Here is a 9,772-nt window from a genome sequence, read left to right on the forward strand (position 1 = left end):
TGATGTCAGAGTTGTTCCTAAGGCTGTTGATGGCATTGTGTTCAGCATGGCTGAGGTTATGGGACAAGTGATGCTGCTTTTCCACAATGTCAGCCCATGCAGGTCGACAGAAGCAATCTATGTAGAAGTCCAGTCTGTTGTTTTGATCTTCAGGAGGAGTCCACGCAGAATCCTCCTTTCTGTAGTGTTGGTAGGAAGGATTCTGTGGGTTAGTATGTTGTTCAGAGATGTGTTGGAAATATTCTTTGAGTCAGAGACATTGGAAGTAGGATTCGAGGTCACCACAGAACTGTATCATGTTCGTGGGCCTGGAGGGGCAGAAGGAGAGGACCCGAGATAGGACAGACTCTTCTGCTGGGCTAAGGGTATAGCTGGAAAGATTAACAATATTGTTGGGTGGGTTAAGGAAACTTCTGTTGTTGCTCCTTTTGGCATGTAGCAGTTTAGATAGTTTAATGTCCTTTTTCCTTTGTAGAGAAGCAAAGTTTGTGTTGTAAATGGCTTGTCTAGTTTTTGTAAAATCTATCCATGAGGAAGTTTGTGTGGAAGGTTGGTTTTTTATGAGAGTATCCAGTTTTGAGAGCTCATTCTTAATCTTTCCCTGTTTGCTGTAGAGGATGTTGATCAGGTGATTTTGCAGTTTCTTTGAGAGTGTGTGGTACAAGCTGTCAGCATAGTCTGTGTGATATGTAGATTGTAATGGATTTTTTACCTTTAGTCCTTTTGGTACGATGTCCATCTGTTTGCATTTGGAATGGGAGATTATATCTGTCTGTATCTGTACGAGTTTTTTTGTGAAGTTGATGGATTTCTATTCCATACAGCTAAATTCAGTGCCTTGCATAATGACAGGTTTCAGAGTAGCAGCTGTGTTAGTCTGTATCCGCAAAAAGAACAGCAGTACTTGTGGCACCTTGGAGACTAACAAATTTATGCATCAGATGAAGTGGGCTGTAGCCCACGAAAGCTTATGCTCTAATTTGTTAGTGTCTAAGGTGCCACAAGTACTCCTGTTCTTTTTGCGGATACAGACTAACACAGCTGCTACTCTGAAACCTGTCTATGGCTCAGTCTACCTTATAGCTACAGCTTCTGATTTTAAAACTGTTTGTTAAATTAGGCTGTGGTCCCGCTATGTTATAACATGGTTAGGAGCTATCTGTGTGGATAAGGCTAACCTGTGTTATTAACCCAGTTATACAACTGTTCTTTTACCCACATAGCAAGTGAATGCATGTTTTTTAAAGTCTGGCCATAATGTAGCATAGCCCCATCCACCTAGGCTAGCTAAAGCATCTCATAGTTAACTTCTGCCTCAATTTTAAAAACCCTCAATTGCCTCAATTGGTTTTAACAACCAAGGCTAACAGTTGTTTCAGCTGTGACAAGAAGTTTGAAATTCCAGCCAACACTGGGAACAGAAGCATATTAGCTATTGGGGTGCTCCTAGCATGGCTCTAGGCCAGTATGAGACAGGCTTCCCCATTTTCCTCTTCCCCACCGAGGATCAGAAAAAGTTCTACCCTTTGGTAGTTTATAATGTGGTCTTGCAGTTCCCAGACAAAAATTGCATGTTCACAGAGCCCAGGGAAATGACAATTGAACCCTGTGGACAAAAACTGTGTGTAAATCAGAGATGAGTGTAGACTATAAACCTGGGTCTGGACACTATCTCCAAACATCCTTCAAAATTCATTTCCGGATTTAAATTTTGTGGCTTCAGCTCTTCTCTTACAAATTAGATTACAACACAAATAAAAGAATGTCTCTGGCCTGAAGAGATTGCAAAATGACCAGTATACTTTGAGATGCTGTAAAAATAATTATATTAACCTCTAGTTCAAAACAGATGCAACTAGCACCACTGTTGCCCACATGGAGAAGGCAACATGGCCCGTGGATCGTGCTCTGTGAAAGTCCAGAGATCTAGGTGCTAATCCTTGCTCTGCCACTTATGCTGTGTGATCTTGGCAAGTCTCACTTCACCTCTCGGGGCTTCAGTTTTCCCATCTGTAAGATGGGGATAATGACTTTTACCTTCCTTTATAAAGTCCTTTGATATGTATGGATGAATAGAGTTATGCATTATTAGCTGTCTTGTTATGAAGGGGCACCTTATTTGCTATATAAATATCTGTTCCTCTTTATCCTCCCTAGCTCCAAACCACAATGAACGATCTCCCTTGATGCAAAGATTTTCAAAATTAACTTTTTTTTAAAAACCTAGCACATATTTGAAGATGTGGAGTGTCTGCATGCCGTCACAGTCGTTTCGCCTCCCACTGGGTGGGTTGTTTTACTAGCCTTCAACAACTTGTTTAAATTGGGTAATACTGACTGAGAACATTTCTTCAAAATGCTACAGTTACAATGAGGCAATTTATCAAACGAGCAGGATTCAAAACTGCAAGACCCTGATTTTCATAGTTATTTGCAGCATCAGAAGCTGCTAATGGCCCATAAAATTTAGCAACTTCTCCGTAAGCTGTTGGTTAATGAAAAATTGGTTACATTGTTCACAGATCAGTTGACACAATGCCCTCTGATTCATTCTAAGCATTGTCTGGCAAAAGTTACATTAACTGGATGAAAGAAGCAAAAAGAGTACTGTACACTCTGATTGTGTCTATGTCGAAAAGCCAGACTCTCTGGCAAAACAGATATACATATACCCCACAACACACAAACATGACTGCGAAGAACTGCCAGTGTGTTTAATAGTGAACTACTAAATAGACTTTCATGTCACAGATATAATGCTTTCAAGCATCCCCGAGACACAGCCATACAAAACTGTTTGCATCACTATTGCTAGCCAGTTGTGATGTTCCAGCAATGGAAGTTAAAATCCTCTGCTAGCCAGACAGTCATAGATATAGGGTATCAACAAACTGCTCCATTTGCAACATCTTTTGCTGGGAAGATGCTCACTCGAACCCTGCTCGCTCGAAACACTCTGAGCTTCTTCAGACAGTGCTCAAATGCTGGTTTCAAGTAGCTGATGCCACTGGTAAGATTAAAGTTGGGTTGCAAGATAGCAGCCGAGTTCAATATGGAGAGGCAATTTTATTTGTTGACAAGTATATAAACACAGGTACTGAATCCACATCCTGGTAGGGCTGCACATTGAAAATAGAATCTGAAAGTTCCCATTGTTTTGGTAACTTGGGGGTAGAGAAGCAGCATTTATATTGATTACAGGGGAACAAATGCTTTACTGCCACTCCCAGCTCTCCTCTTCCTCTGGCACTGACTGCTGGTTTTATGTCTGATGATTGTGCACAAGTGCACCCCGATGCTGTATAAGGTGAGCAGAGCTTTCAACAGCAGCTGAGATGAGTACACAGTCTGAAGTCAGCACAAATTAACACCGCTCAACACCATGATGTTTTGAGAAGCCCTGAGCACCAGTGCTGCCATTTATGATGCAGTGAGTTTTAACATGCCAAGCACCAAAAGCTTACGTGATATGATCCATCCATCTTATGGTTACTGGATGTTCTTGCACTGGCATATGTTACTCTAGTGAGAGCCTATGTGGATAATGATTTTGCCACTGCCTGTTTTCAGCTACCTCTACACAGCAAGAGAAAACACACACACACACCCCCAGCAGAAATCACGGGCACGGAAATGCCCTGGGCAGGTTACTGCATCTGCAGTGAAATCCCATACCACCCTTAGCACTGACCTCCCTGAGGTTTCAGATGAATAGTATCCACAACCAAGGTTTCCAGGTTAGAGCCCTTAAAATACACAGCACTGATTCTACTCTGGATCCTTCCTACCTTTCAAGTGTTGCGGCAGCTGAGCAGTTGCTCTCCCTACCCCCTTTTCCACACACCGACCTGCAACTTAAAAATGCCTTCCTCTGCCTGACTGAGAGCCAGGGCCTGGCTAACTTTCAGCTTCGGCAGCTGGGAGGAGAAGCCACAACCCAGCAGCAGCAAAGAAAAGAATTCCCTCCTTCATGTTCAAAAGCACCATCCGGTCCTCGAGAGATTTACCAGCTGTTCTGATTAAGGCAGTTCAGCAGCAATGTTTAAGGGCCTATTCCACCTGCTCCCTGCAATCCCCATGTTCTGAGCGAGAGCAGCTCTAATTAAAAATTCTCTCCTGCTGTGGCACATCCTCCCCCACCTTTCTGGCCGTCAGTGTTTTGCAGACAGCTCCCTGGGGATTGTTCTTCAGGAGACAGCCCCCATGCAGTGGAAAATCTAGTCAGGCTGAATTTCTGGGACTGAAAACCCAACAGCTCTCTTGTGGAGAAAAGCCTTCCAAGAGAAGCCCCCTCTCCCTCCAGTACTAATTATTACTAATAATAACAAGAATTTCTTTTCCCCATCCCAGGTACCTAGATCTTTGCAGCTGCTGGCAACCCAAGAAGAAGCACCTACACTCAAACTGTGGAGTGACGCTTGAACCCTCATAACCTTTTAATGTGCAATTTACAGTCCGACTTGGCAGAAGTGAGGCTATTTCAAGGTAGTTGGTCTGTTAGAGCAAAGCTCTATTCCTAGTCAATCGTGTAGCACTCTTCTTCAGAGAGGAAAATGTTCCCCTGGCTCTCTCCTCCCTAAGGCTGACTTTAGGAGTAGTCAGCTGTCTACAGCATCAATATGTAGGATGGAAATCAGACAGAGGAATAGAATTTCCTTTGCTAATACAAAATGATGGTACTCTATCCTTCTTGGTAACCATCCCCCTCCCACACCTAAGAAAACTGCAGAACATCCATAGTCCCGAGACCATGGGCCAGGGATTCAACTGGAAATAAAATAGAGCAGATGCCAGCAATACTATGACACCTCACAAACATGTTGCCACTGTACAGTCCCTGCCTCCACTGAAACCAGTGGATACTGACCCCTCTCATGTGACACAAGTTTTTACCTTTGTACCCTGACCCAGGTCTGTTGACCGGGGCCAGGAAATAAACTCTCCGACACTGAGCTCACATTTTTATGATGCCCTCTGCCAAGTGAAAATAAGCCCCTGTGCTCTATGAAGATTCCATCTGCCTGGGGTGCTCCAGTGCCTATGGGGACCCCAGCCAAAGTGCTTCCCCAGGGAGCAATGAAACTTAACCCAGTTCTGCCCTCAGGCTTTCAATTTTTGACGAGAAACAGTCATGCAGAGCACTAGTCTACAATCTCCACCATGGCAACTGAAAACTAGCTCATTACAGAGTTGTTCATTTTAGACAGTCTATTTGTCCTGGGCAGTGGGCCTAATGTAGACATTTCATCTGCACACACACCCCAAACCTGCACTCAGAAAAAAAGCTATGCATCAACATGTCAGAAAGAGCCTTTATTACACCACCATTCATGTACTCCCCTTCTTTAACTGAGCATCAATTTTCATTTTGCTTTGCTAATAAAAGTCTTAGAACTGCACACAGGCAGCTCAGTGCAGCTTCACCCGGCTTTGAAAAAGGCCAGGGTGGAAAATCACCCTACGTGAATCTCTGCTGATAAGTACTATGCAGCCTGTTAGCTAACTACTCTCTGTATTGAGTTACTCATATCTGCAGATGGGCACACACACATATATTTCCCTTTTCTTGGACAATATCCCCTCAATGCTGTTTTCCCCAAGAGGTTTTTGTCCTTGTCCAATTGTGCAATTTAACCGTCACAAACACTCTGGTATTCTGAATCTTATTTTATTGGCATATCTCCAAGGCAACAATCTCCATAATATCCAATCACCATTACATGAAGTTAAAGCTATATCAAGTCCCTCACTAAAAGCAAGCAAAGTTCTCAGCCCCTGATTCCCCTGTCCCTCACAGAAATGTAGTAAAAAATAAAAACCTGGTTGAGTAAAGGTAAAAGGCAGATAGGGCATTTTCTCTTCTGAGAGTGAATGTGTTCTGTACCCCCATGTTCAAAGTACGCATGCCCTTTTGCTCCTCACGCTCAGTGGCCCTCAGTGCATGTATGCATCAGTATGCATGTGCATCAGAAGGAGCACAAGAAAATCCCTGACTTGTGCTTGCACAATGGATGTTGCACAAATCATGCAAGTACTTGGAAAAATGTGGACCTTAATGTACTGCTAGTACATGTACAATGGGCATTAATAAGAAAAGGAGTACTAGTGGCACCTTAGAGACTAATGCATCCGGAAGGCATCCGATGAAGTGAGCTGTAGCCCACGAAAGCTTATGCTCAAATAAATTGGTTAGTCTCTAAGGTGCCACAAGTCCTCCTTTTCTTTTTGCGAATACAGACTAACACGGCTGCTACTCTGAAACCTGTCAATGGGCATTAATAATACTAGTAACTGGTTAGAAAAATAGGGGCTGATTTTTCCTGTCTTTACAGTCTATGTGGCTGCCCATTCAAACATGCCTGCTGCATGCTTAAAATAATCTGGGGTTGGTTTTCCAAGTTTTGCAGTTCAAAGAGTTTATGTTCAAATATTATCATCTAAAAAAGTAACCCTTTAAAATGGGATCCACTGTTTACCTAACTTCAGTGTCCATTGAAGGGCTACAAAACCTGGCAGCTAGCACCATTCACTGGTAAAGCCAGGGACAAAGGAATTTAACAACTCATTTTACAAGCTTCACACACAGTACACTGCACACAAATCTCAGCACTAACATTTTTATTTAATAAAAATGAAACTGCAGCACATCATTCCCCCTCCCCGGCTTAAAAAAAATTCTCTATCTAGCAGCATTTGAATGGTTTCCATTGACAAGCGCTTCTTCCAGCAAATGCTTTGGATTTCTGCAGCAATGAGGTTAGGCTTGGTCTGTTATATTCCTGTGTACCGCCAGCACACTACTCAAGGCCCTGATCCTGAAATCAATGGGAGTTTTGGGGGTGTGCAGGTTTGGGTCCTAATCACAGACTCACGCACTGAGGTCATCGGCAGAAGACCATGTCCATCCAGGCTTATTTTTTTTAATGGGAAAATGCACCTCATTCTGGAAGTTTTTCCTCCTCCTCCTCCAGAATACCCCTTTACACTGGATGAAATGATGACTGGCCCCTGGGGTCCCACTTCAGGAGGGTTTGCCTTCAAAGTCATTCATGTTCCTTTAATAATGACCAGTGGGTGACATACAACAGCTCTTGCTTCTTAAGTGAGGCTTGGTTTTGTTTTTGTTTTTTTTAACAGACATAATAGCAGGAGGCATCTTTGAGAATATCAGTGATTTGTACAAGAAATTGCTCACAAACCGGGTAGAATTAGTGGGGGAAGCAAAAGTGGATGGGAATCTGGGAGGCAGTGACCATGAGTTGGTTGAGTTCAGGATCCTGACGCAGGGAAGAAAGGTAAGCAGCAGGATACGGACCCTGGACTTCAGGAAAGCAGACTTCGACTCCCTCAGGGAACGGATGGCCAGGATCCCCTGGGGGACTAACTTGAAGGGGAAAGGAGTCCAGGAGAGCTGGCTGTATTTCAAGGAATCCCTGTTGAGGTTACAGGGACAAACCATCCCGATGTGTCGAAAGAATAGTAAATATGGCAGGCGACCAGCTTGGCTTAATGGTGAAATCCTAGCGGATCTTAAACATAAAAAAGAAGCTTACAAGAAGTGGAAGGTTGGACATATGACCAGGGAAGAGTATAAAAATATTGCTCGGGCATGTAGGAATGTTATCAGGAGGGCCAAATCGCACCTGGAGCTGCAGCTAGCCAGAGATGTCAAGAGTAACAAGAAGGGTTTCTTCAGGTATGTTGGCAACAAGAAGAAAGCCAAGGAATGTGTAGGCCCCTTACTGAATGAGGGAGGCAACCTAGTGACAGAGGATGTGGAAAAAGCTAATGTACTCAATGCTTTTTTTGCCTCTGTTTTCACTAACAAGGTCAGCTCCCAGACTGCTGCGCTGGGCATCACAAAATGGGGAAGAGATGGCCAGCCCTCTGTGGAGATAGAGGTGGTTAGGGACTATTTAGAAAAGCTGGACGTGCACAAGTCCATGGGGCCGGACGAGTTGCATCCGAGAGTGCTGAAGGAATTGGCGGCTGTGATTGCAGAGCCATTGGCCATTATCTTTGAAAACTCGTGGCGAACCGGGGAAGTCCCGGATGACTGGAAAAAGGCTAATGTAGTGCCAATCTTTAAAAAAGGGAAGAAGGAAGATCCTGGGAACTACAGACCAGTCAGCCTCACTTCAGTCCCTGGAAAAATCATGGAGCAGGTCCTCAAAGAATCAATCCTGAAGCACTTGCATGAGAGGAAAGTGATCAGGAACAGCCAGCATGGATTCACCAAGGGAAGGTCATGCCTGACTAATCTAATTGCCTTTTATGATGAGATTACTGGTTCTGTGGATGAAGGGAAAGCAGTGGATGTATTGTTTCTTGACTTTAGCAAAGCTTTTGACACGGTCTCCCACAGTATTCTTGTCAGCAAGTTAAGGAAGTATGGGCTGGATGAATGCACTACAAGGTGGGTAGAAAGCTGGCTAGATTGTCGGGCTCAACGGGTAGTGATCAATGGCTCCATATCTAGTTGGCAGCCGGTATCAAGTGGAGTACCCCAAGGGTCGGTCCTGGGGCCGGTTTTGTTCAATATCTTCATAAATGATCTGGAGGATGGTGTGGATTGCACTCTCAGCAAATTTGCGGATGATACTAAACTGGGAGGAGTGGTAGATACGCTGGAGGGGAGGGATAGGATACAGAAAGACCTAGACAAATTGGAGGATTGGGCCAAAAGAAATCTGATGAGGTTCAATAAGGATAAGTGCAGGGTCCTGCACTTAGGACGGAAGAACCCAATGCACAGCTACAGACTAGGGACCGAATGGCTAGGCAGCAGTTCTGCGGAAAAGGACCTAGGGGTGACAGTGGACGAGAAGCTGGATATGAGTCAGCAGTGTGCCCTTGTTGCCAAGAAGGCCAATGGCATTTTGGGATGTATAAGTAGGGGCATAGCGAGCAGATCAAGGGACGTGATCGTTCCCCTCTATTCGACATTGGTGAGGCCTCATCTGGAATACTGTGTCCAGTTTTGGGCCCCACACTTCAAGAAGGATGTGGATAAATTGGAGAGAGTCCAGCGAAGGGCAACAAAAATGATTAGGGGACTGGAACACATGAGTTATGAGGAGAGGCTGAGGGAGCTGGGATTGTTTAGCCTGCAGAAGAGAAGAATGAGGGGGGATTTGATAGCTGCTTTCAACTACCTGAAAGGGGGTTCCAAAGAGGATGGCTCTAGACTGTTCTCAATGGTAGCAGATGACAGAACGAGGAGTAATGGTCTCAAGTTGCAGTGGGGAAGGTTTAGATTGGATATTAGGAAAAACTTTTTCACTAAGAGGGTGGTGAAACACTGGAATGCGTTACCTAGGGAGGTGGTAGAATCTCCTTCCTTAGAGGTTTTTAAGGTCAGGCTTGACAAAGCCCTGGCTGGGATGATTTAACTGGGAATTGGTCCTGCTTTAAGCAGGGGGTTGGACTAGATGACCTTCTGGGGTCCCTTTCAACCCTGATATTCTATGATTCTATGATTCTATAATTACAAGTATCATTCAGAGGCAATTTGGTGTATTCAATTTACAGGGTATCTCAGCTGCACTTTATTACATTTCTGTGTTTGCCTTACAAAGACATTCTATCCAGCACTGTGTTGTTTAGACTATACCATTTTTTAAAGAAAAATGCCAGGAATATAGACAGGGAAAAGCCAAAGGAGCTAAGCCTCTTCACAGCTCCTGCTTATGACGGAAACCACAATAGCACTGTAAGCTTTTAGGAAGCAGATGTCCATCATATTACTGAACCAACCTTCATAGAGGCAGTT

The 9,772-nt window shown here is 44.1% G+C and overlaps 1 long non-coding RNA gene across 1 annotated transcript in view; it reads right to left on the reverse strand.

The window, feature by feature from the left end:
• The window catches only part of LOC311526927, a 94,672-nt gene extending 90,765 nt beyond the window's left edge, over nucleotides 1-3,907 (reverse strand). Inside the window, exon 1 of the long non-coding RNA XR_014713194.1 lies at nucleotides 3,789-3,907. This is a non-coding gene — a long non-coding RNA (uncharacterized lncRNA). The remainder of the gene's footprint in view (nucleotides 1-3,788) is intronic.
• Nucleotides 3,908-9,772: the final 5,865 nt, after the last annotated feature.

This window comes from Lepidochelys olivacea, assembly GCF_965140295.1.
Source record: "Lepidochelys olivacea isolate rLepOli2 genome assembly, chromosome: 1".
Classification (NCBI taxonomy): domain Eukaryota; kingdom Metazoa; phylum Chordata; order Testudines; family Cheloniidae; genus Lepidochelys; species Lepidochelys olivacea.